At 44.4% G+C, this 23866-nt stretch overlaps 1 protein-coding gene across 2 annotated transcripts in view; it reads left to right on the top strand.

Moving 5' to 3' along the window:
- Positions 1-23866, top strand: part of kirrel3a (kirre like nephrin family adhesion molecule 3a) — a 564427-nt gene that overhangs the window by 370879 nt on the left and 169682 nt on the right. The gene's annotated exons all lie outside the window — the stretch shown is intronic.

Genomic DNA, 23866 nt, shown 5'->3' with positions numbered 1-23866 from the left:
ATGTTTGAGCTGCTGCCCATTTGGACTGTTAGGATACAATGCTGAATTGGTTGTGCTTATCATCTGAATATGAGTTCAACACCCACAATGGTAGGTTTAGAATTTGTGTTCAGTCTAAAAGATCTATACAATTAAGCTACTTTCAACAATAGTGACTGTGAAGCTGTCAGACTGATATAAATTCTAAGTTGTTTATCAATGCCCTTATGTAAAGGAAGCATTGGGCAAAATCTTTTGAAGGGCAGGGGAGAGGAATGGATGGCTCGCTACCATCCATCTCACCGTGTTCTGGTAAGAAGGTTAGGAAACTCTAGCTGGCAGGCAAAGAATTGACTGCCCACAACCATAATGACTGCTCAGAACAATGCCAATCACTAGCTCACTGAATTGTCAACATAGATGGACTACACACAAGATAAGTCGTTTTGGACACTGGTTGTCACTATGGACACACTTTTTGGATAAGGAGCCTGGATGCCTCTTACTAGTATCATCTGCCCTTTACCCCAACCCCTGTAACCCCCTCCTGCCTCACCTCTCCTTGGCCCTAGAGTTAGCCTCTTAGTGGGACAATCTCTTGATCTCTGAAGAAGCAGGCCAATCTGATTGATTAACTGTACTAACAGTGTGAGAGCTCAGGAGTAGGTGTTTCTGGAATTTGAACCAATGGCAATGGAAAAGCAGACCCAGATATGTTGATGGGCATTTGCTGAACTGGGTTTGTCCACACTGAGGTGGGGGGGGGGGGGGGGGGGGGGGGGGGGCAAAGTTGTTGAATGGGCTTTCAGGATGAAGGAAAGGATGGCGTGCCATCATCTGAACGTGGCTCACAATGCGCGAAAGGCTCTCCTTTCAAGCTAACAGTGGCTTTTTCCTGTCAATGTCTGAAAATCGTTTTGTTAAAATAGGCTGTTCACTTCTGCCTGCCTGCCAATGCCAACCGTATTATGGTAGGGGCACAGTAACACTTGGGTCAGCGCAAGCCCTACTGACCCTTCGTTGTTTATTTACATAAGGTACACAGGCTGCCGATGTTGGTCCTATCCCACCTTCTGCATTTTGGGTGTGAGCTGGACACCCACCCTACTTTACCTGCCAATCCCTTACCTACCAGAAACACAATGAGTGGTGCATGTAATATCTAGCCCAGACTGCCATTACCTAGTAAATCTCCATCTGACTCCTTTCCTATTTGCTTAGAATCATAGAATTCCTTCGGTGTGGAAACAAGCCATTTGGCCCATCAAGCCCACACTGAAGAGCATTCCACCCAGACCCACCACATCCCCCCTCCACCCCCGATACCACCTCCCCACTCTATCATTGTAACCCTGCATTTCCCATGGCTAATCCACATCGCCTACACATCCCTAGACACTATGGGCAATTCATCATGGCCAATTCACCTAACCTGCACACCTTTGGACTGTGGGAGCAAATCGGGGCACCCAGAGGAAAGCCACACAGGCACAGGAAGTCTTCAACATTGCCATGTTGAAGAGAGTGGAGAATGATTCAAACCTGCTTCCAAAAGCACTTACCAATCAGTCTGTCTTTGAAAGTAAATTTCCAAAGGAGAAGGTGAACCTAAATCAGATTGCAAGCTCAGATGTAACTGTTTATCACTCCACATGGGTGTAGCTTGCTGGAGTTACAGGAGCCACATGTCAAAGCAAGGCATTTGTTTGCAGGCACTGAGTTAGAGCCAGACAGAAAGTTTGTTTGCTTGAATCTTAAGAGTTCTGACGAGGCCACCAAACTCCTATTCCAGGAGTATGTTCTTAGTAACGTGCCATTCAATTTTGAAGATTGAAAGCAAAGTGGATCAGGCGGTCTCCCATATTACCCAGTCTCATGGACCTGAGCATTCTTCCTGGGTCAGCCTATTGGTTTTGTTAGAATCTGAGTGTATATTGCAGCAACTTAGGGTCAGCCATCAAACTGCTTTCAGAAAGAGTTCCCTGCTGTATTTTTCAAACACTGCATCGAATGAGTTTGACAGAATGTGCAGTTGAATGGGGCAAGGAGATAAAGGCAGGTTGGTTTTCATGTTGCTTGTTTAAAACACTAGATTCTGATAGGGCTTGACAGAGCAGATGCTGAGAGATTGTTTCCTCTTGCTGGGGAATCTAGCACGTAGGGATAACACAGTGTGGAGCTGGATGAACACAGCAGGCCAGGCAGCATCAGAGGAGCAGAAAAGTTGACGTTTTGGGTCGGGACACTTCTTCAGAAATGGGGAAGGGGAATGAAGCTGGGAAATAAATAGAGAGGAGGGATGGGCCTTGGGAAGGTCGATGGAATGGCGATGGGTGATTGCAGGTAGGGTGTGGTCAGGATTGGTCAGTGGGAAGGGTGGTGCAGATATTCTCTCCCTCTATCTGCCCCATCCCTCCCACTGACCAATCCCCACAACTCCCAACCTACACTCACCTATCACCATCCCACCAACCTTCCCCAGCCCCATCCCTCCTCTCTATTCAATTCTGAGCTCCCTTCCCCTTCTCCATTTCTGGAGAAGGGTCCTGACCTGAAACATCAGCTTTCCTGCCCCTCTGATGCTGCCTGGTCTGCTGTGTCCCTCCAGCTCCATTCTGTGTTATCTCTGACTCCAGCATCAGAAGTTCTTGCTATCTTTAGTACATAGGGGTGCAGTTTTGTGATAAAAGACCAATCATTTAGGACGAGACGATAAATACCCCTTCACACAAAGAATGCTGAATCGCTGTTATTCTCTCCCTTCACACCCAGGAGAGTAATTGTAAACAGCTCATCACTAGGACCCGTGGCTCAATGTTAGGTCTGCACTCATTGGCCAAAATAACAGTCAATCAAGATAGTCAAAGACCACAAACAGTGCCTAAATCATCCAGATTGACAGGGAAATTGGCCAATGAATACTGTAGTTTAGAACAACAATGACCATTTGTTGAGTTGGATGCCCCAGATTCCTCAATCTGTTTTTTACTTTGTTCTTGTGATCTGTTCTGTTGGATTTGGGTTGCATGTTGATGGAGCGCCAAGTTCAGTAGCCTACAGCTACTAGAGCATGGCTTTGAGTCTGGAAAAGCCTCCCAATCCTCCCCATGCCCTGCCCCAGTTTTGACCTAAGATTGTCACCTTCCTGTCCATGGTGTTCCATGGCTGTTTGCTCCTTTCCCCTCTATCCCACTACTTCCCAAACTGAACCCCTCCTTTGTGATGTGCAAATGTGCAAGAGAGAGTTTCCATGAGATGGTGTGCAAGAGACAGAGAGAATCAGAGAGATAGAGAGAGAGACAGAGGGCGAATGTGTGTGTGTGTGTGTGTGAGGGAGAGACAGAGGGAGAGAGAATGTGTGTGTGCGAGGAAGAGACAGAAGGAGAGTGTGTGTGTGTGGGTGTGGCGAGAGAGAGGAAGAATGTGGGTGTGCGTGAGAGAGAGAGAGGGAGAGAGTGAGAGAGAGTGTGTGTGCGTGTGTGTGTGTGTGTTTGTGTGTGTGTGTGTGAGACAGACAGGGGGAGAGTGTGTGTGTGTGTGCGTGTGTATGTGTGAGAGAGAGAGACAGAGGGAGGATGTGTGTGTGTGAGAGAGAGAGAGGCAGAGGGAGAAAGTGTGTGAGAGAGACAGAGCAAGAATGTGTGTGTGTGTGCGAGTATGCGTGTGAGAGACAGAGACAGAGGGAGGAAGTGTGTGTGTGTGTGTGTGTGTGAGAGAGAGAGAGACAGAGGGAGAAAGTGTGTGAGAGAGACAGAGGGAGAATGTGTGTGCGAGAGAGAGAGAGACAGAGAGTAAGGGTGAGGTTGCAAAAAAATCTTGAGATAGGTACTGGTGTACATGCACACACCATTCCCCTTCTCCTCCCTCTATCTCTAAAATCTACCCGCACACTGGACCAAAATAGGAGAAAAATCCAAGCTAACGCAACGTTCTTTCAAGCTCCCACTTTTACATACATTCAGTTTGGAATGTAGGCTACAGAAAGTGAATACAAATTAAACCCAATTCCTGCATTTGACCCCAGTTCCCCCCTTGCCCTGATGACCATGATTTGGGCTTTAAGTGTGTTTCTATCTAGCTGGTGCTTCTAAAATTAAAATGTAACAAGGGTTGCATCAGTTGTGCCAGTTTCCCATTTTTTAAATAACAAAGTGTGGAGCTGGATGAACACAGCAGGCCGAGCAGCATCTCAGGAGCACAAAGGCTGACGTTTTGAGCCTAGACCTTCATCAGAGAGGGGGATGGGGAGAGGGTTCTGGAATAAATAGGGAGGGGGGATGCGGGCCGAAGATGAATAGAGGAGGAGATAGGAGGAGAGGAGAGTATCAGTTGGCAGGTAGGGAGGGGATAGGTCAGTCTGGAGAGGATGGACAGGTCAAGGAGGTGGGATGAGGCTGGTAGGTAGAAAATGGAGGTGTGTCTTGAGGTGGGAGGAGGGGATAGGTGAGAGGAAGAACAGGTTAGGGAGGCAGGGACGAGCTGGGCTGGTTTCCAATTATCAATTCCTTCGCCTCTGCCGCATCTGCTCCCAGGATGAGGCATTCCACTCCCGCACATCCCAGATGTCCGCGTTCTTCAAGAACCGCAACTTTCCCCCCACGGTGATCGAGAACGCCCTTGATCGTGTCTCCCCCATTTCCCAAAACACATCCCTCACACCCCACCCCCGCCACAACCGCCCTAAGAGGATCCCCCTCATCCTCACATAGCACACAACCAACCTCCAGATACAACGCATCATCCTCCGACACTTCCGCCATCTACAATCTGACCCCACCACCCAAGACATTTTTCCATCGCCACCCTTGTCTGCTTTCCAGAGAGACCACTCTCTCCGTGACTCCCTTGTCCGTTTCACACTCCCCTCCAACCCCACCACACCCGTCACCTTCCCCTGCCACCGCAGGAAGTGCTACACTTGCCCCCACACCTCCTCCCTCACCCCCATCCCAGGCCCCAAGGTAACTTTCCATATTAAGCAGATGTTCACCTGCACATCTGCCAATGTGGTATACTGTATCCATTGGACCCAGTGTGGCTTCCTCTACATCGGCGAAACCAAGCGGAGGCTTGACGACCGCCTTGCAGAACACCTCTGCTCGGTTAACAATAATCAACTGCACCTCTCAGTCGCAAACCATTTTAACTCCCCCTCCCATTTCTTAGACGACATGTCCATCATGGGCCTCCTGCAGTGTCACAATGATGCCACCCAAAGGTTGCAGGAACAGCAACTCATATTCTGTTTGGGAACCCTGCAGCCATATGGTATCAATGTGGACTTCACAAGCTTCAAAAGATCCCCTCCCCCTACCGCATCCCAAAACCCAGCCCAGCTCGTCCCCGCCTCCCTAACCAGTTCTTCCTCTCACCTATCCCCTCCTCCCACCTCAAGCCGCACCTCCATTTCCTACCTACTAACCTCATCCCGCCCCCTTGACCTGTCTGACCTCTCCGGACTGACCTATCCCCTCCCTACCTGCCCACCTATACTCTCCGCTCCACCTACCTTCTCCTCTATTCATTTTCAGTGCGCCTCCCCCTCTCTCCCTATTTATTCCAGAACCCTCTCTGATGAAGGGTCTAGACCCGAAACGTCAGCTTTTGTGCTCCTGAGATGCTGCTTGGCCTGCTGTGCTCATCCAGCCTCACACTTTGTTATCTTGGATTCTCCAGCATCTGCAGTTCCCATTGTCTGTCATTTTTTAAATGATCACTTTTGTTACTCATCATTATTACTAATTTTTCTGTGTCGCAGTTTGTTTAATTTTTCTTCCTACAGTGAGCATAAATTTCATAAATCAAGTACTATTGTGACAAACCAGATCTTGGGCAGCTGCTGCTAGATTTTCTGCTGAAAGGGGACTGGCAAAAGGTACAGTTTTGCTCCAGGAGAGGTCGGAAATGTTAGAACTGTTAGAACTGGCAGACAGAGAGGGAGAGATTTGTGACTCTTTATCAGAAATTGTGCAGATTGGGAACTTGAAACATTAACGCTGTTTCCCTCTCCACATATGCTTCTAGCCTGCTGAATGTGTCCAGCATTTTCTGTACTGTGCTCTCCCTTTATGTGCTCAATGCTGGGCATTTGCAAGTTTCAATTAAAAATCAGAAAATATTTGTGACTCAGTGTAGAATACAATTTTTGTGTTTAATGTAGTGCAAGTCTGTTGAACGTTGCTGTCTTGTAATCACATCAGGCCAAGTCGAAAGATGTGAAGCTGGTTGCATCAAAAGATCAACCAAGTTGTGCGCAATTGTCTGACAATTGAACTGTAAGATGTACCAAATTGAAATCTAAGCTTTCAATAACATTTATAAACAGAGACATGGTGGACATATAACATTTAAATGAATTAAAATGATTTGAATCCCACTGTGACTATGTCTCCCAATTCCAAGTGCTCAAACAATATGCTTGAGGGTGGAGGCAGTGGAATTCGGGACAGGGAAGCAAGAGAAGTATGAGATCCAATGATTTTTTTTCCTTAGTCCTTCTTTACCCAGAAGTTGTGGATACTTCATTGTTGGATATGTTTAAGGTTTGGTTAGACTAATTATTGATCCCTTGGAAAATCAAGGGCTGTAGCGATTGGGCGCTAAGACTTGTACAAAACACCCTTTGTATGTGTGTTAAAAATCAGCCATGAATGACAGAGCATCCTTAAAGCACTGTCAACAGTTCATTTCTGCTCTTATTGCTTATTTTCATATGTTTCTGTGAGAGGAGACAATATAGTTACATCTAATAGAGAAACCATCCAAAAATAATTTGTTGTTCAGAAGACTGCATATCACAGTTCGATTCTTGCTGTTGTGAAGTTCACTGTTGAGATATCACTCATGCTGGTATCTGTTCTCCATCTGAAGAAGCCCTCAGGAAGGTGATTGTGAGCCATTGTCTTGAATCACTGCAGTAAGTGTGGTAAAGGGCTTTCTGTAGCAATGTCAGGTAGAGTGCTTTTATATTCTGATTCTACATGAACAGTGAAGTTGCCATAGTCCCAGAGCATCACATTCTCATTAGAGAGAAATGACAACTGGTGGTTTTATCTGGAGTCACCATGCCTCTGGTGAGGGGGGATCGTGGTTCAGAAAGTGAGCCTTCATGGTGTTAGGTTTGTTTTCAGAGACGCTCATGTACTTGATGCAATGACAAGACACTGACTGTTTAGAAAAACACAAATCCTTTATTACAAAGCAAGTACAAGCTGTGGAGGATCACTGTACTCAACCCGACACAGTGTGCAGAGTCTCGTAAGCGATTCTCCCTGAGCAGCGGACAGTGCCCACTTTTTATACCTTATCGAGTGCATAATACATGAAACAATTTTACATCTCACAATGGCATGACACATGAAACGACCACTACATTGGACATTGACATGATACACAAACAATTACTACATCGAAAACATAAAGAGAGCAGGATACAGCATCAATCGTTCGTAAAGTGGCTACTAATGGCAGGAGGCGATTCCAAGTTGCCAAAGTGACAGAATGTAATTTCAAGCCGCCAAAGCGTCTGGCTTGAACAAAAGTCAGTGCCCTGGTCCCTTTAGCAGAAACAGAAGTTACATTCTTTATAGGATCTCAGAAGTCTCACACCTTTACAAACCCTGCCCACCTAATCTTATTTGATACAGTTTCCACATACCCCTGTGCAGGAAGATAAAGGCTTACAAAGTTTTACACCTAATACTATTCAGGCAGGAAGCTTAAGGCAGTGTCTTTCTACCTATGTGTAGGAAGATAAGGATTTACAAAGTTTTACACCTAATTCTATTCAGGCAGGATATTATAAAGCAATGTCTGCATACCTCTGGGAAAGCAGATAAAAAGCATTAATTTATAGAGAATATAGAAATCAATGGGATGTTATCCCAATAACATCTCATTGGTAACCCTTGCTGGTGCTGGAATTGAACCTGCACTGTTGGCATCACTCTGCGTTGAAAATCAGCAGTCCAACTAACTGATCCTATTTTCACAAAGAGCTGCTCATTAGCACTCTGATCAGTGCTTAGATGACATGGGCAGCGGGTGAATTATTCCCCAAAAGACTTTGGAAAAAAGTCAACCATGGTTGCAACCGACCAAAAGACCATAAGGCATAGGAGCATACTTAGGCCATTCAGCCCATCAACTCTGCTTTGTCATTTGATCATGGTTGCTATGTTTCTTAACTCCATTCTTAACTTTACCTTATCCCTCTAACCCTTGATCCCCTTATCAACCAAGAAACCATCTGTCTCTGTCTTAGGTGTTCAAAGAGTGTAAGTAGACAGTGCTGAGGCCAAGCAAAGAGGGTGCAATGCGAGACAGTGGGTGACGGAGAAGATGTTGCAAGACCAATAAGATTACCAGAGCAAGCACCTTGGTGGAAGTAGGTGCATTAGCAGAGAGAGAAATTATGAGGCGGTAGACAGAAGAGTGTCTAATTTACCCTGACAGAGTGGAAAAGGTTGTTGATCTTTCTGCTCTTCTGGCATTGCTCATCATGGAGAGGGCACAGACCAGACTGCCAGGATCTGGTGGTGCAGCCTCTCCTATCGCTCTTCGGGAAGAGACCAATCTTTTTGTGCACTACCCCTTTGATCAGGACTTCCGGGCCTTTATCGGAGATCTGCAGCATCAACTCTCTCCAAAATCTTCCAAATCTGTCCCTGAGCCAGTGTCAAGTTGCCAGTGGTCATCCTGGTGCAGTGTGGACTTTTACAAATGGCGTGGGCGCAAGGGATGCTGGTCCTTTGGTGGATATCCAGCAAGTTGTTCCAGGAACAGTGAGAGATGAGATGGGGCTGGAATCAGACACAAGAGGTGCCATGAAGTGGATTTGGTAGCTAAAGTGACATGGTGAGAAATCTTGTAGTTGGAATGCCTCCAAAAAAAATTTGACACAACTTGCGCTTCATATGAAAAACATAAGATTCAACCCCTCATTTCTGTTGACATTCTCTGAATCTATTCTCTTTCAGTCCTTCCCTTGACTGGGTTCTTAAAGGTGTACGCAATGCTCCAGATACTGTCTAATTTAAGACTGGGCAAGTTAGCATTATTCAATAATGAACAGCAGAAGTAGGATGCCTTCTGAAAGCGTTTGATGGATAAACCCAATTACTTCCACTTCATTGCTCTTCGCCCATAGTTAACAACACCTTGTATTTATCAGGTGTGTTATAACAACCAAAGACAATTCACAGGCAGCTGAAAACAAAATATGTAATGTTTAAAAATATAAAATAGATTTAAAGTATTCTACAAAATAAGCAACGGTGATGAGAGGAAAACATTTTTCACATAGCGAGCGGTTAGGTCATGGAATGCACAGCCTGCAAATGTGGTGGAAGCAGGTTCAATTGAAGCATTCAAAAGGTTTATTGGATGATTATTTGGATAGAAATGATGTGCAAGGTGACGGTGATAAGGCAGGAGATTGGCTCTAGGTAATGATGCTCATGCACGGAGTGCACAAAATGGGGTCCTCCTGCATGATAGCACTTCTGTGAGGTGTATAAGGGAAACGTTTGGAAAAAGTTGGTCAAAGGTTTTAAAAGAGCATCTTAAAGAAAGAAGGTGAGATAGAGAGGCTCAGTGTGGGAAGACCAGAGCTTAGACCTCAGGTAGCTAAATTCTGAGCCACCAATGATGTGGGAATTAAGAGTGGGGATGTTCAGGAGGCTGGGTTAGAAAAATGCATGTATCAGAGTGCAGGGATGGAGATGACAGAGATATTGAGGAGTGAGATCTTAAAGGGATTTGAAAACATGGGCACACATTTTAGCGTCATTGATTAACTTATACAGGAGCCGGTGTTTGTCAGCGAGCACAGGGCTATAGTTCAGTGGGGCTCGATTTGAATTAACATGGACCACAGTGTTTTGCATGAAGGCAGGATGACATAGGGTAGACTGCAGGATACAAGTCTGGAATGTGATGTGGTCATCAAATCTGAAAGTAACAGAGACATGGACGAAGGTTTCAGCAACTGATGAGCTGTGGCAGGAGTGGATTCAGGCAATATGGTGGTGAGCAAGCAGATACATGGTCAGAAATTCAGCTCAGATCAGCTTAGATTCAAATATAACACCGAGGTTGTGAACAGCCTGACTTAGCATCAGTTGCTGAAGAAAAGGTCAGAATTAGTGACTAAAGTTTCTGTAGTGACTGAAGACAAAGGCTTGGCGACATTTAATTGGTGGAAATTTCTGCAGCTCCAGTACTAGATGTCAACTTAACAGACTGACAGATGGAGAAGTCACAGAATGTAACAGAAAAAAAATCTAATGCAGGGAAAATGAGCTTGTTCTGCACAGGGATTAGTGCATGATCACACAGTCCTATCACTTTGTCCAGTGTTTGATACTCCCTGTTGTGATGGGGAAGTAAAACTGAACAAACAGAATAAACAGCCATAATTCTCCAGGGAGGCAGTGTGAAGCCAAAAGGAAATAAATTTGTCATGACATTCATCTCTGTTCTTGAGTCAGTGCCTTCCAGTTTTGTGAGCCTTGTAGCAAAAATGTGTGTGCTCCTGTGAGGCAGTTCTGGCCGGATTGTGTATAATGAGGTGTTTATCCAACCCTGATATTCATGAAGCAATAATGTAGCTTGCTATTCAAAAGTCTTGTGTCAGAAAAATCCCACTGCTAACTTATCCTTGCCATTGCATCTGTCGTCTTTTCAAAACACTTCTTGAGCCAAAGTGAGAGTCACCCATGAGGACTGCACCCCCTCTTGACTCTGCACTTGACTGGCGATGAATACTGTGACAGGATGATTTGCTGGAGAGTATATGTTATGCCAGCGCTCCCAGCAAACCTCAAGCAGATTATCAGAGCTCTCTTCCACTTCAGTCTCTCGTATTTTCTTTTTCTGTGCAACCTTAATCGTTGCTGCCTGTTTATTTGAGAGGCTGTTGATACCATGTGCAGAGTTGAAGGAAGCTGTGAGATCATTGAGGATGAAGGAGTGGAGGAGCACATGAAAACAAAAAGTGCTGTTAAGCTGTCGTTGAAGGAGGGGCATGCACCTCATGTGGTTAACTACAGCTTGACAAATGTACTCAGAAATAATGTGACCACCAGCGTTTGGAGCGCTATGGGACCCTTTTCAATCATTCCAAACCCCACAACAGCTTGAAAAAAAAGCAGGAGCCAGTCTCAGAGGAAAACACCTCAGGATGTGGATGATACATGTGACTGGTGTCTTACAGAATGGCACGGTGGCTCAGTGGTCAGTGGTGCTGCCTCACAGCGCCAGGGCCCCAGGTTCAGTTCCACCCTCAAGCGACTGTGTGTGTGGAATTTGCACATTCTCCTTGTGTCTGTGTGGATTTCCTCCGGGTGCTCCTCCCACAGTCCAAAGATGTGCAGGTTAATTGGATTGGCCATGCTAAATTGCACATAGTGTCCTGGGATGTACAGGCTGGGCGGATCATCCATGGATTATGCACAGATAGAGCAGGGTTGGGGTCTGAATGGTGGGCTCTTTGGATGGTTGGTGTGGACTCAATGGGCTGTTTGGCCTGCTTCCATGAGGTAGGGAATCTATATTGACTGCCATGTACAATTACATACCTTACTCAACAGGCCCCTATCCGCTAACCTATCACAAACAGGTTTGATCCTCTCAAACTACAACCAAGAGAATTCCAAGGAATTTGATTTTAAAATCCCTGTTGTTTTTGCCTCCGGATTTGGAACTGCTTTCACTACATTGGACGATTGAGAGCAAGCGCTATAGTTCCCTTCCTCTCCATTCTCCAGAACCCTCTGCCTCAGCCCCAACCCATCTGCTGCTGAGACTCTCATTCATAATTTTATGATCTCCAAATCTGTTTCATTTCAAAGCTCTCTGCAGGCTGGCTTCCCATCTGCCTCGCTTCCTAAACTTAAAGTCGAGCAAAACTTTGCCGCATATATGCGAACACACCAAACCCTGTTGACCCATCGCTTCCTATGCACTGTGATTTCATGGCATCAGTTGTGGGCAATGGCTCTGCTTTAAAATCTTGATTCTCATAAATTCTCATCTTTGGATTCAAACCTCACCATATTGTCTCACCCCATGCCACTTCTAGCCCACTGCTGCCCTTGAAAGTCCTGCACTGTTAATCACTTAACTATGTGCAGATTGCCATTGCTCCAAAGTCATCAATGTTCTAAGGAAGGGTCACCGGACCTGAAATGTTAACTCTGTTTTCTCCTCCACAGATGCTGCCAGGCCTGCTGAGCTTTTCCAGCAACTTTGTTTTTGTTCTTGATTTACAGCATCCGCAACTCTTTCGGTTTTTATCAAAGCTCTCATTTCTGGAATTCTCCTATCAACTTCTGCTGCTGTCGCCCTTTGAGATCTCACTTTAAACCTACCTGTCTTATATTTTCTTTGTCTGATAGAATCTGTGTGAAATGCAATAATTGATGGTAGCCATGAAATGGAAGTGTTGGTGTTGTACTGGGTGGACTGGGTCACCTGACGTAGGAGTAGTGCTCCGAAAGCTTTTGATTTCAAATAAACCTGTTGGACTGCAATCTGGTGTCATGTGGCTTCTGACTGTGCAATAACTGAGACATTAATAAAGACTTATCAATGCTAATCATGGTTGACTCAGTGTAAAATGCTGGCGGTGCTGGAAGCCAAGGGGAGACTACCAGAGTCCAGAATGGAGGTTAGATTATGATGTGGGGCCAGATCAAGAAATGGGTAAAATTCTGCCGAATATCAGATGACTGTGGCCAAAGATATTGAGATGCAGCTGTGGCCATTAGAATTTTCAACAATGGCTTCCTGAAAATCGCTGTGTATTTCCATGTTTTTCTATCTGCCCTATTGCACGAAACAGATTTCCCATGGTCCAACAAAACCATATTTAGAGTCATAGAGTCATACGGCATGGAAACAGACCCTTCGGTCCAACCAGTCCATGATAACCGTAATCCCAAACTAAACTAGTCCCACCTGCCTGCACTTGGCCTGTATCCCTCCAACATTCCTAATTCATGTACTGATCCAAATCTCTTTAAACGTTGTAACAGTACCTGCACCCACCACTCCCTGTGGAATTTTATTCCACATACGAACCACTCTCCACGTAAAAATAATTTTTCGCATGTCTATTTTCAATCTTTCTCCTCTCATCTTAAAAATATGGGTCTAAGTCTTGAAATCTCCCATCCAAGGGAGAAGACTTCTGCCATTCACTTTATCTGTGCCACTTCTGATTTTATGAACCTTTATAAGGTCACTTTTCAATTTCTTACGATTCACTGAAAAAGGTCCCAGCCTATCCAGCCTCTCCTTATTTGTTGATAAAACGTGGAGCTGGAGAAGCACAGCAGGTCAGGCATGTTATAGTATATATATTCACTCCCAAAGAAGCTTTGTGCCCTAACAGGTCCATAATGCCCTCTTCAATCCACTGATGTTTCATTGCAATGCTCCATTCCCACTTTGTCCATCCGGAAGTCATCTACTTACTATTGTGTTTCAACTATATTGACTGCTCTAGAATCATTCTTCATTGCAGGTTTTCCTTCTACCTAGTATTTACCCAGTTAACCAGGGCATCAAAGCAATATGTTCTATAGTCCTTTTAGTTTTTCATTCACAGGATATTGCTGTCACTGGCTGGGCACCAGCATTTATTCCACAAGGGCATTTCAGAAACTTGCACATTGTTGTGGCTTTGGAGTCATACGTAGGCCAGGCCAACGAAGGTTATCAGATTGTTACAGAGATAGTAGGAACTGCCGATGCTGGAGAATCTGAGATAACGAGGTATAGAGTTGGATGAACACAGCAGGCCAAGCAGCATCAGAAGAGCAGGAAAACTGACGTTTCAGTTCTAGACCCATCTTCAGAAATGAGGTGGGGGGGAGCAGGGGATTCTGAAATAGGGAGAGAGGGGGAGGCAAATAGAAGATGGATAAAGGAGAAGATAGGTGGAGAGCAGAAAGACAGGTCAAAGAGGCGGGGTTGAAGCCAGTAAAGGTGAGTGTAGGTGGGGAGTTAGGGAGGGGATAGATCAGTCGGGGGAGGACAGACAGGTCAAGGAGGTGGGATGAGGTTAGTAGGTAGGAGATGGGGTTGGGGCTTGAGGTGGGAGGAGGGGATAGGTGGGAGGAAGGATAGGTTAGGGAGGCGGGGACAAGCTAGGTTGGTTTTGGGATGAGGTCGGGGGAGGGGAGACTTTGAAGCTTTGGAAGTCCGCATTGATACCATTGGGCTGCAGGGTTCCCAAGCGGAATATGAGGTGCTGTTCCTGCAACCTTTGGGTGGCATAGTTGTGGCAATGCAGTAAGGCCAGGATGGATATGTTATCTAAGGAGTGGGAGGGGCCGTTGAAATGGTTCACGACTCCTTCTCCTCTGCCGCATCTGCTCCCGAGATGAGGCGCTCCACTCCCAGACATCCCAGATGTCCTCACTTTTCAAGGACCGCAACTTACCCTCTGCAGAGTTGAAAATGCTCTCAACCATGTCTCTCGTATTTCCCGCAACTTATTCCTCACACCCCGTCCCCACAACAACGACCAAAACAGAATCTCCCTCATCCTAACGTACCACCCCACCAACCTCTGGATCCAATGCATCGTCTTCCGGCACTTCTGCCATCTGCAATCTGACCGCCCTACCAAAGACATTTATCCCACCCCACCCTTATCTGCTGTCCGGAGGGACCACTCTTTCTGTGACTCCCTTATCCCCTCCGCACTCCGCACCAGCCCCACCACACCCGGCACTTTAGCCTCAACCGCAGGAAGTGCTACACCTGCCTCTGCACCTCCACCCTCACCCCAAACCCAGGCCCCAAGAAAACCTTCCACATCAAACAGATGTTCGCCTGCACATCTGCTAATGTGGTACACTGTATCCGCTGTTCCCGATGTGGCCTCCTCTGCATTGGAGAAACCAAGCGGAGGCTTGAAGACGGCTTTGTGGAACACCTACGCTTGGTTTGTGACAAACGACTGCACCTCCCTGTCGCGAATCACTTCAACTCCCCTGTCCTCCCTGGGCTGACCTATTCCCTCTCTAACTCCCCACCTACACTCACCTTTACTGGCTCCAACCCTGCCTGTTTGACCTGTCTGTCTCCCCTCCACCTATCTTCTCCTTTAACCATCTTCTATCCACCTCCCCCTGTCTCCATATTTATTTCAGAATCTCTTTCCCCTCACCCATTTCTGAAGAAGGGTCTAGATTCAAAACATCAGCTTTCCTGCTCCTTTGATGCTGCTTGGCCTGCTGCGTTCACCCAGCTCTGCACCTTGTTATCTAAGGTTATCAGATTTCCTTCCAATGAGTGAACCAGGTGTCAATCCATAGCAGTTACATGACTAATAATCATCTAGGCTTTTATTTTCGAGTTTTATTGAATTCACATTTACAATCTGGAAACGTGAGATTTGAACCCAGGCAACTCGAATATTAACCATTACCACTGCACTTCATCCAGGCAAGTGAAAGTTAAGATGATGTGTGACTTGAAGTCAGACTTAGAGATGATGGTGTTCCCATGCATCTGATGACTTTATCCTTCTTAGATAGTAAAGGCCGTGGGTTTGAAAAGTGGTATCTGCAATGTCTCGATGAACTACTGCAGTGTATCTTGTAGATGTTTACACTGTTCCGACAGTGTGTTGGGGGTGAATGGACGGCCAATTAAACAGACAGAGCTTTACTCTGAATGGTGTCAAGCTTCTTGACTGTATTCAGGGCTACACTAGGCCTGGTAAGTGAGGATGTTTCTACCATGATCCTGACTTGTGCCTTGTAGATGATGATCAGCCTTTGAAAAGTCAAGAAATCAGTTATTTGCCACAGAATTGCTAGCAGAAACATCCTGGAACTGAGATGACTGATCTCCAACAACAACCACTTTGCTATGTGCCAGGTATGACTCCAATCAGCAGAGAGATTACGCAGATTCTGATGGAATCAAACCCAGAGTCATTGATGCCTCCAGAGCAAATGTTGCCTTTGATGTCAAATACTCTTACTCTCATTTCACCTTTGGAGTGTTTTTGTCCATGCTTGGATTACGGCTGCAATGAAGTCAGGAGCCTTGAAGAAACCTGAAGTAGGTGTCAGTGAACAGGTTATTTATTTGCAGATGCTGCTTGATAGATTTGTTGATGACCCCTTCCATCACGTTGAATGTAGAGTAGACAGACAGGCTCATAAATGGCTGGGTTGGATTTGTACTACTTTTTTGTGTACAGGATATACCTGGGCAATTTCCCATATTGTCAGATAGTTGCCAGTGTTGTAGCTGGACCAGAACAGCTTGGATGTGACGAGTTCTGCAGCACAGTCTTTGATTCTATTGCTGTTGTCAGGACCCATAAACCTGGCAGTATCCAGTGGCTTCAGTCATTTCTGCTGTTACTTGGTGTGAACTAATGGCTAAAGGCAGGCATCTGTGAAGCTGGGGAACTCTGGAAGTGACCGAGTTGGAGCATTGGCAGGTCTGGCTGAAGATGGAGGTGTCAGTGTTTTCTTTTCTTTTTTGCTGCGGTCCCCCATTTTAGATCCCCTGGGGATAATTGTAGAGCCTCCACCTCCTCATTGTTGACGTTCATGCTGGATATGGTAGGACTGCAGAACGAATCCATTGTTTGTGGGATAGCTTAGCTCTGACTATTGCATGCTGCTTCTGCTGTGTTCTGTCCTCATCAGGTTGGCACTTCATTTCTATGCATGCCTTCCTACAATCTTCAGTGAATCCCAGTTAATCTTTTGACTTAATGGTAATAGCAAAGTGGGAGATATGTTTGGGTGCTTGGGCTTTTTTTTTGTTACAACTGTTTAACGTCTATCCTATTTAGCTCTTCAGCATTGCCTCATTATATGATAAATTATATTTTCAAAGGGCAGTTGGGTATTTGTATCTAAATGGACTGGACTGTGGTCACTCCTACTGATACTATCATGGATGGATGCTTCTGCAGCTGGCAGATTGGTGAGGCTGAAGTTAATTTCTTCACCATCTGCCATAGACCCAGTCTAACGGCAATGTCGTTTAGGACTTGACAACCTGGTTCAGTAATGGTGCTGCCAAGCTATTCTTGTTGATGGATGTTGAAATATACCTCCCAGAATACTTTCTGCACTCAATGATACTTCTAACTTATGGTCATCAGCCGTGGGATGGGGGTGGACATAGTAGATTATGACTAACATGAGGTTACCTTGCTTAAATTTGACAATTTTATGGGTTCTGATGTAAATGCTGAGAACTCCCAAGGCAATTCCAAGCTGAGCATATCTGGCTGTGCTCCCAGGTCCAAAGGCTCTGTATTGCTGGTGAGACAGAAATGGTGATAATAGTATCTGGCACCCTAACTGAGCTCTCTCAATTTTGGCAGCCATAAGAACTTTGCAGAGTCAACAGGACTATGATTGTCTTTGTTATCTCTGATCCCCAGGTTGATGGCAGGTCTTCTGCCAGGTTCATTCCTTTTGGCTTGATGTTGTAGTTTCGATGCAACCGGGTGGCTCATCAGGCTATTTTGGAGGGTGGTTAAGAGTAAGTCACTTTGCTGTGGATTGGAGCCACATGTAAGCCAAGTGAGGTAAAAATCTCATTGAAGCCTACAAAATACAAATATAAAAGGGTTCATCAGGTTCATTTGCGGGTATACCTGGTGCTGCTCCTGGTATGCCCTCCCGTACTCTGCAACGAGCCAGGGTCCATTCTCTGGGTTGTTAGCAATAATTGTGTGGGGGGGATATGCTGGGCCATGATGTTGCAGATGGCTGCAGTGTATCATGGATACAAATCTTGAGTTACTCAATGTATTCAAAGTCTGTCCCATTTAACACAATGATAATGTCACACATCATGATGGAGGGTATTATCAATGTGAAGAGGGAACTTCATCTCCACAAGGACTGAGCAGTGGTCACTGTTAATGATACTGTCATAGACAGATGCATCTGCAGCTGGAAACTGGGTATAAAGGTGAGGTCAAGTATGTTTCTTCCTCTTGTTGGTTACCTCACAACCTGCTGGTCCAGCAGCTATGTCCTTTAGGACCAACTCGTTCGATCACTAGTACTGCTGCTGAGCCATTCCTGGTGGTGGGACATCGAAATTCCCCATCCTCAGTATGTGCTGTGCCCTTGTCACCATCAGTACTTCATCCAAGTGTTGTTCAACATGAAGAAGCACAGAGTTGTCAGCTGAGGGAGAATAGCCAAACCCCTCTAATAATTAAACTAAAACTCAAGCCCCAAAGTGTTATGACAGGAGTTGGGGGGGGGAAGCATTCCCCTCAAATAAGTACCCCTAAAACTCCCAGAAAAACTCACCTTTCTCCTCATAATCTATTAAAAGAATGGTTAAAAGAAAGAAAATCCCTGATCCCTACTTTACAAGTAACAAGAAGCAATGTATTCATTTAACCCAAAAATGAATAAATTCACAAAATTCCTAACAAACCAACAATTCCCCCTTAGACTGCTCCCTAATTGGTCTAAATAAAGACATGTCCCACTGATATAAACCCAATTAATACGAAGCAATAAATTATAACTTAATCTTGGAGTTCATACAGACTGTCTTGTAGAATATTCTGTCATCTTTGGCCACAACTACTTTTCTTCCACTAAACCTGCTGTCTGGGATGTTTTATCTCTACAATTCCTTCAATGAGGACTTTGAGCTAAAACACCACAGTGCCTTTGATTAAATAGATGGACTTTCCCTGAGAGCTGGCCAGTGCTAACTCTCACAGGTGGCAGAAGGTTCTCTTTCAGATGGCAATTGGCTCTCCCCAATATTCCAAATGCTCCTTAGGGGCATATATACCCCTAATGACAATCATATTCTTATAATATGATTGTTTTCAGGTTATCAGCACCATCAGATTTAAACTCAACTGGCTTTCTATATCCAGGTGCTTTGTTTGAATTAATTGGCCAAATTCAAACTTGGTGTCTTGGAAAAAATGCTGCTTGGCTGTTCAATACAAAATGTTTCCATCCAGACACTCTCTGTGCACCTGCCTTTATAAACTTCCAAGCACAGACAAAACACAGGCTCTGAAAGGGACCACGGCACTCTTTGCCCCACAACCATTTTTACCAACAATTTTCTAATTTCCTGCTTTCCAATTCATGAATCACAGATTGGTATGTGGTAAGCAGCAGGGGGTCTCCTAGACAATGTTTAACTTCAAGAAATAAGACTTCATGGCGTTCAGAGTCAATGTTGAGCACACCCAGGCAACCCCTTCCCAACTGTATACCACTGTGCCACAGCCGCCTCTGCTGGGTCTGTCCTGCCAATGGGACTTGCCAGGCTTGGTGATGGTGGTGTCGGGAATGTTGTCTATAAGTATGATTTCATAAGTATGACAATTGCTTGACTCGACTTTCCAGATTATAATTTACAGATTAATCATCAACCTGTCGGCTAATTTAAGATGCACTTACTATGGCCATCAAGTCCTGAGTGGAACTTGAACCTGGAGTTTCTGGTATTACTGACTGACCCACAATGACCTTCATCCTGGAGTCTACAGCAAGGGCAGAGTTGGAAAGTGATCTCCTTTAAAATTCGGATGCATGTAAATTTCACTTAACTTCCTGTGTCAATGAACTCTGTTATTTCCTCAAAAAAATCTCAATTAAATTTGTCAACACATTTTGCTTTTAATTCATTCTAGCTGCTCTTAATTAACCTGTGTCTGATCTCAGTGACAATTCGTTTCATTCTGCAACAGTACTGTTCAGTGAAAACTAGGGCACAATACTAATTTCATGCCTTCATCTCATCACAGGAAAATCTTTTACAGTTCCATTCAGCCCGACACATGTTCAACTTTTAACTTGTTTTGTTTTGTGATCCCAGACCACACCATCACACTTATGTTGGTCTGAGTCGCAACCAGTTTTATTGTTTCTTAAAGTGGCTAAAGTGTGAGACCTCCAGTACATATTATGAAAATGAAGCCACAAAGTTTCAAGGTTTTGAAGAAACAAAAATGGATGTTACTAAACAAAGTTGGAACAGTATTACAATCTGTAAGAGATAGGCAACTTATACTCTAACATTCAGAAATGACATGTAGTAAATATGAGCTAACAGACAAACTATAATTAACCACCTCACAGAACAGCCAGATATTAGTGAGACTATGGTTCATGAGATCTTATTCTAACTTTTCAGAAGAATTCAATTCTTCAGTTTTAAATACCTTGCTTCGAAACTCCCTCAAAAGCTATTCCATCATGGAATACTTTAACAGCTCACATCCTGGTAGTGTTCCTTCGGATTCTTGAGACTGAAATCTGATACCAACAATTGGGCACAATTCCAGCTTTTTCACAGACGGCTAGCTTCGGTAAGTTAGTACAGCATCTAGATTTCTCAAAGTTCCAATCTTGCTCAGCTGTACCAAGTAAATGTGATTTGTGGATTTCCCTGACCCCCACTCTCAGCTGCATTGAACAATTCATGGCTCCCAAGCATCTTTTGATACCCCACTGTTCAAGGGCTTTTCCTGAGCCTGAACTTAGCTGTACCTAGTAGCTCCCAGGACTTTTCGGAGTCATAGTTGCCCAGGGCAGGTTATGGCAGCATCCTTTTCAATTTGGAGCTTCTCCCAGCAGCCAATTCACTAATGTCTGTGTTCATCCAGCCTCACATTTTATTATCTTGGATTCTCCAGCATCTGCAGTTCCCATTATCACTGAGCCAATTCACTAACTCAGCTTCCCAGTGCTTCTCCTGAGTTCTACTTAGATGAAGCTATCAAACAGCTCCTGGGATCACTTCCTGAGCCCCATTACACAGGGCATACTGTGACCTGTAATCATCTTTTCTTCATCATTCATTTACCTATCACGGGGGTCTGTATATTAAGGCTGTCCTGGCTCCTGGGTTTGTGTACCAGTCCCAGTAATGTGACCTCCCTTCACACAGTCCTGATGATGTAGATTCTGCACCATTGACATGTTTAAAACGAAGGCCCAGGTGGAATATGTATGGCCTGTCCTACTCTGTGAACCTGTTAGAACTCCTGGGCCGCTCAGAAAATGGAATCTTCTCCACTGCCTGAAACGAGGCAAGTTTATATTTTAGAATGGTTAATTCATCATTTAATATTTCCTACTATCCTCCCTATCAGTCTGTCTTCAGGTCCTCCTTTACTGAGTTAAATATACACATCCCCTTAATATTTTCTCTGCTTTGGTCTGATTTTTTTTTCCTTTGTAGGATGAGCCTAAGGACTTGCATCGTTATTCTTAAGGCAAGAGCTTTTTTACTATCTCCATTTCCTCCCTTTCTGTGTCACCTTCTTTCATTCATCTTTGAGCTTCCCATTGGTCACCTGCCACTTCTTTCCAAAATAAATGAGCTAGTTTTCTTTCTTTCAACTGCTGGAAATTTGCTTTTGTTGCTTCAAGTACTTTTTCCTTTGCTTGCTTTCTTTCTCCTCCGTAGAGCTGTCCCTCCCCATCGATGCTTCCCATTTCCTAACCCTAACCCTAACCCTATTGCAAGGTGTTTCCTGTTGGAAATCCCACCCCTGATGCATTTGGTTTTCGGGCAAACAAATGGAGGAACAGGCAGGATGCTGGGGTGTCAGACAGGGCTTTTGGGGAACTGCAGACAGTTTTTGACAGTGCCCCTCAATACCTGACAATCTCTCTGAACACAATGTTGAATAACTCATTCAGGCTTTTGATTCCTCTAAACATGACAATGTATTTCAATGCACTCTTGGCTATTTCCTGCATGCCATGCTCTGCACACTTGAGGCTACCTAAACCTCGGCTGCCCGCTTCTCAACTTACAGCAGATCCCATTCAATTATCCTGCCTTTCTCGCTGACCAACACAGCGTTAGGCCTTGCTAAGGTAGTGTTGAGCTGCCTTCTTGAACCACTGCAATCCATCTACTGTATGTAGACTCACATTGCTATTAGCTGGAAATTCCAGAATTGTGACTCAGCGACACTGAAGGAATGGTAATATATTTCCACTCCAGATTGTGAGTGGCTTAGAGGAGAACTTGCAGGTGATAGTGTTCCCATGTATGTGCTGCCTTTGTCCTGATCACGGGTTTGGAAGTTGCTGTCTAACAATCTTTGATGAATTTCTGCAGTGAGAGACGACAGACACTTCTACTACTGAGCATCATTTGTGGTGAAAAAGGATGTTGGCAGAACCAAACAAATAGGCTACTTTGTCCTGGATGATGTCAAGTCTCTTGAGTGTTATTGAAGCAGACCTCATCCAGGCAAGTGGGCAGTTTTCCATCACACTCCTAACGTGTGCCTTGTTGATGTACTGGAGAGTTCGGCTCGGGGTGTGGCAACTTCTGGAACATAAGTCTTCGGTACTATTGCCGAAATCTTGTCAGAGCTGATGGATTTTGCAATATTCAGAGATCAAAATCTTGAAATTTAAAGATTTAGATTATATTAAGCCAGAGGGAACAGTGAATTATGAGGACAATGCCAGGCAACTTCAGAGGAATATGAGATAATGCTTTTTGGTAGAAGTAACAAGGAGAGACCATACATGCTCAATGGTACAACTTTGAGGGGAATACAGGAGCAGAGGGACATAGGGGTTCAAGTGCATAACCCTCTGAAAGTGACCAGACAAGCTGAAACAGTTCAGGCGAATGGGATCCTCAGGTTTATCAATAGAGGCATTAGTTATGAAAGCAAGGAAGTGATGCTACACCTGAGAGAAATCATTGGATAGATCACATTTGGAGTATTGAGTTCAATTCAGGTCCCTTATTTAAAGAAAGCTATTAAAGTCTTGGAGAGAGTACAAAGGAGATTTACTAGAATGAGGCCAAGAATGAGGGATTTTGGATACCAGGGAAGATTAGGAAAATCGGGATTATTCTCCTTGGAGCAGAGAAGATTAAAACATTACCATATTGTTACAAAGTTATCTAGAGTATTCATGAACTGTAAGGCAGGAAGTTAGAATTTGTCAGTAAAAATGGTTGTGGGGAAAACAGTGCTGTGGTCCCTTTAAGAACTTGTGTTTTGTCTGTGCTTGGAAGTTTATAAAGGCAGATGCACAGAGAATACCTTAATGGAAACATTTTATATTGAACAGCCAAGCAGCATTTTTTTTAACCAAGTCACCAAGTTTGAATTTGGCCAATTAATTTGAACAAAGTACCCAGCTACAGAAAGTCAATTGAATTTAAATCTGATGGTGTTGACAACCTGAAACCAATCATATTATAAGAATTTGATTATGTCATTACGGGTATATAAGGTGAGGGCATTTTTAGAAAATCAGAGAGGGCAATCTGCTGTTGGTCAGAGTTAGCACTGTTTTGCTCTTGGAGAAAGTCCATCTAATTAATTAAAGGTGCCACAAGATTTTAGCTCAAAGTACTCATTGAAGAAAATACAGAGATAAAACATCCCTGACAGCAGAATTAAAGGAAAAAAGGTGGTTGTGAAGAGATTGGAGATGGCAGAATATTCTAGAAGACAGTCTGTGTGAATTTGGAGAGATTAATTTATAATTTATTGCTTCTTATTAATTGTCTTTATATTGCTGGGACATGTCTTTACTTAACCAGCATTCCAGTAGAATTTTGAACAGCTAGGGAGTAGTTGGTAGTGATGGGGGAATTGTTGGTTTGTTGGCAGTTATATTAATTTATTCACTGGGTTAAAAATTGTTTCTTGTTGCTTGTAAAGTGGAGATGAGGGGTTTTCTTGCTTTCAGCCCTTGTGTAATAGATTGAGGGGAAAGGTGAGCTTCTCTGGCTGTTTTGAGGATAATTATTATTAGAGAGGTGCTCCCTTGTCCTGACATAACAGATTGGGGATTGTGTTTTAGTTATCAGTAGGGTTTGACCATTTCCCTGTTGACATTATTGAGGTGTTCAA

The sequence above is a fragment of the Stegostoma tigrinum genome, chromosome 32, assembly GCF_030684315.1.
Source record: "Stegostoma tigrinum isolate sSteTig4 chromosome 32, sSteTig4.hap1, whole genome shotgun sequence".
Taxonomy (NCBI): domain Eukaryota; kingdom Metazoa; phylum Chordata; class Chondrichthyes; order Orectolobiformes; family Stegostomatidae; genus Stegostoma; species Stegostoma tigrinum.
This window is presented reverse-complemented; position numbering and strand designations above follow the sequence as displayed.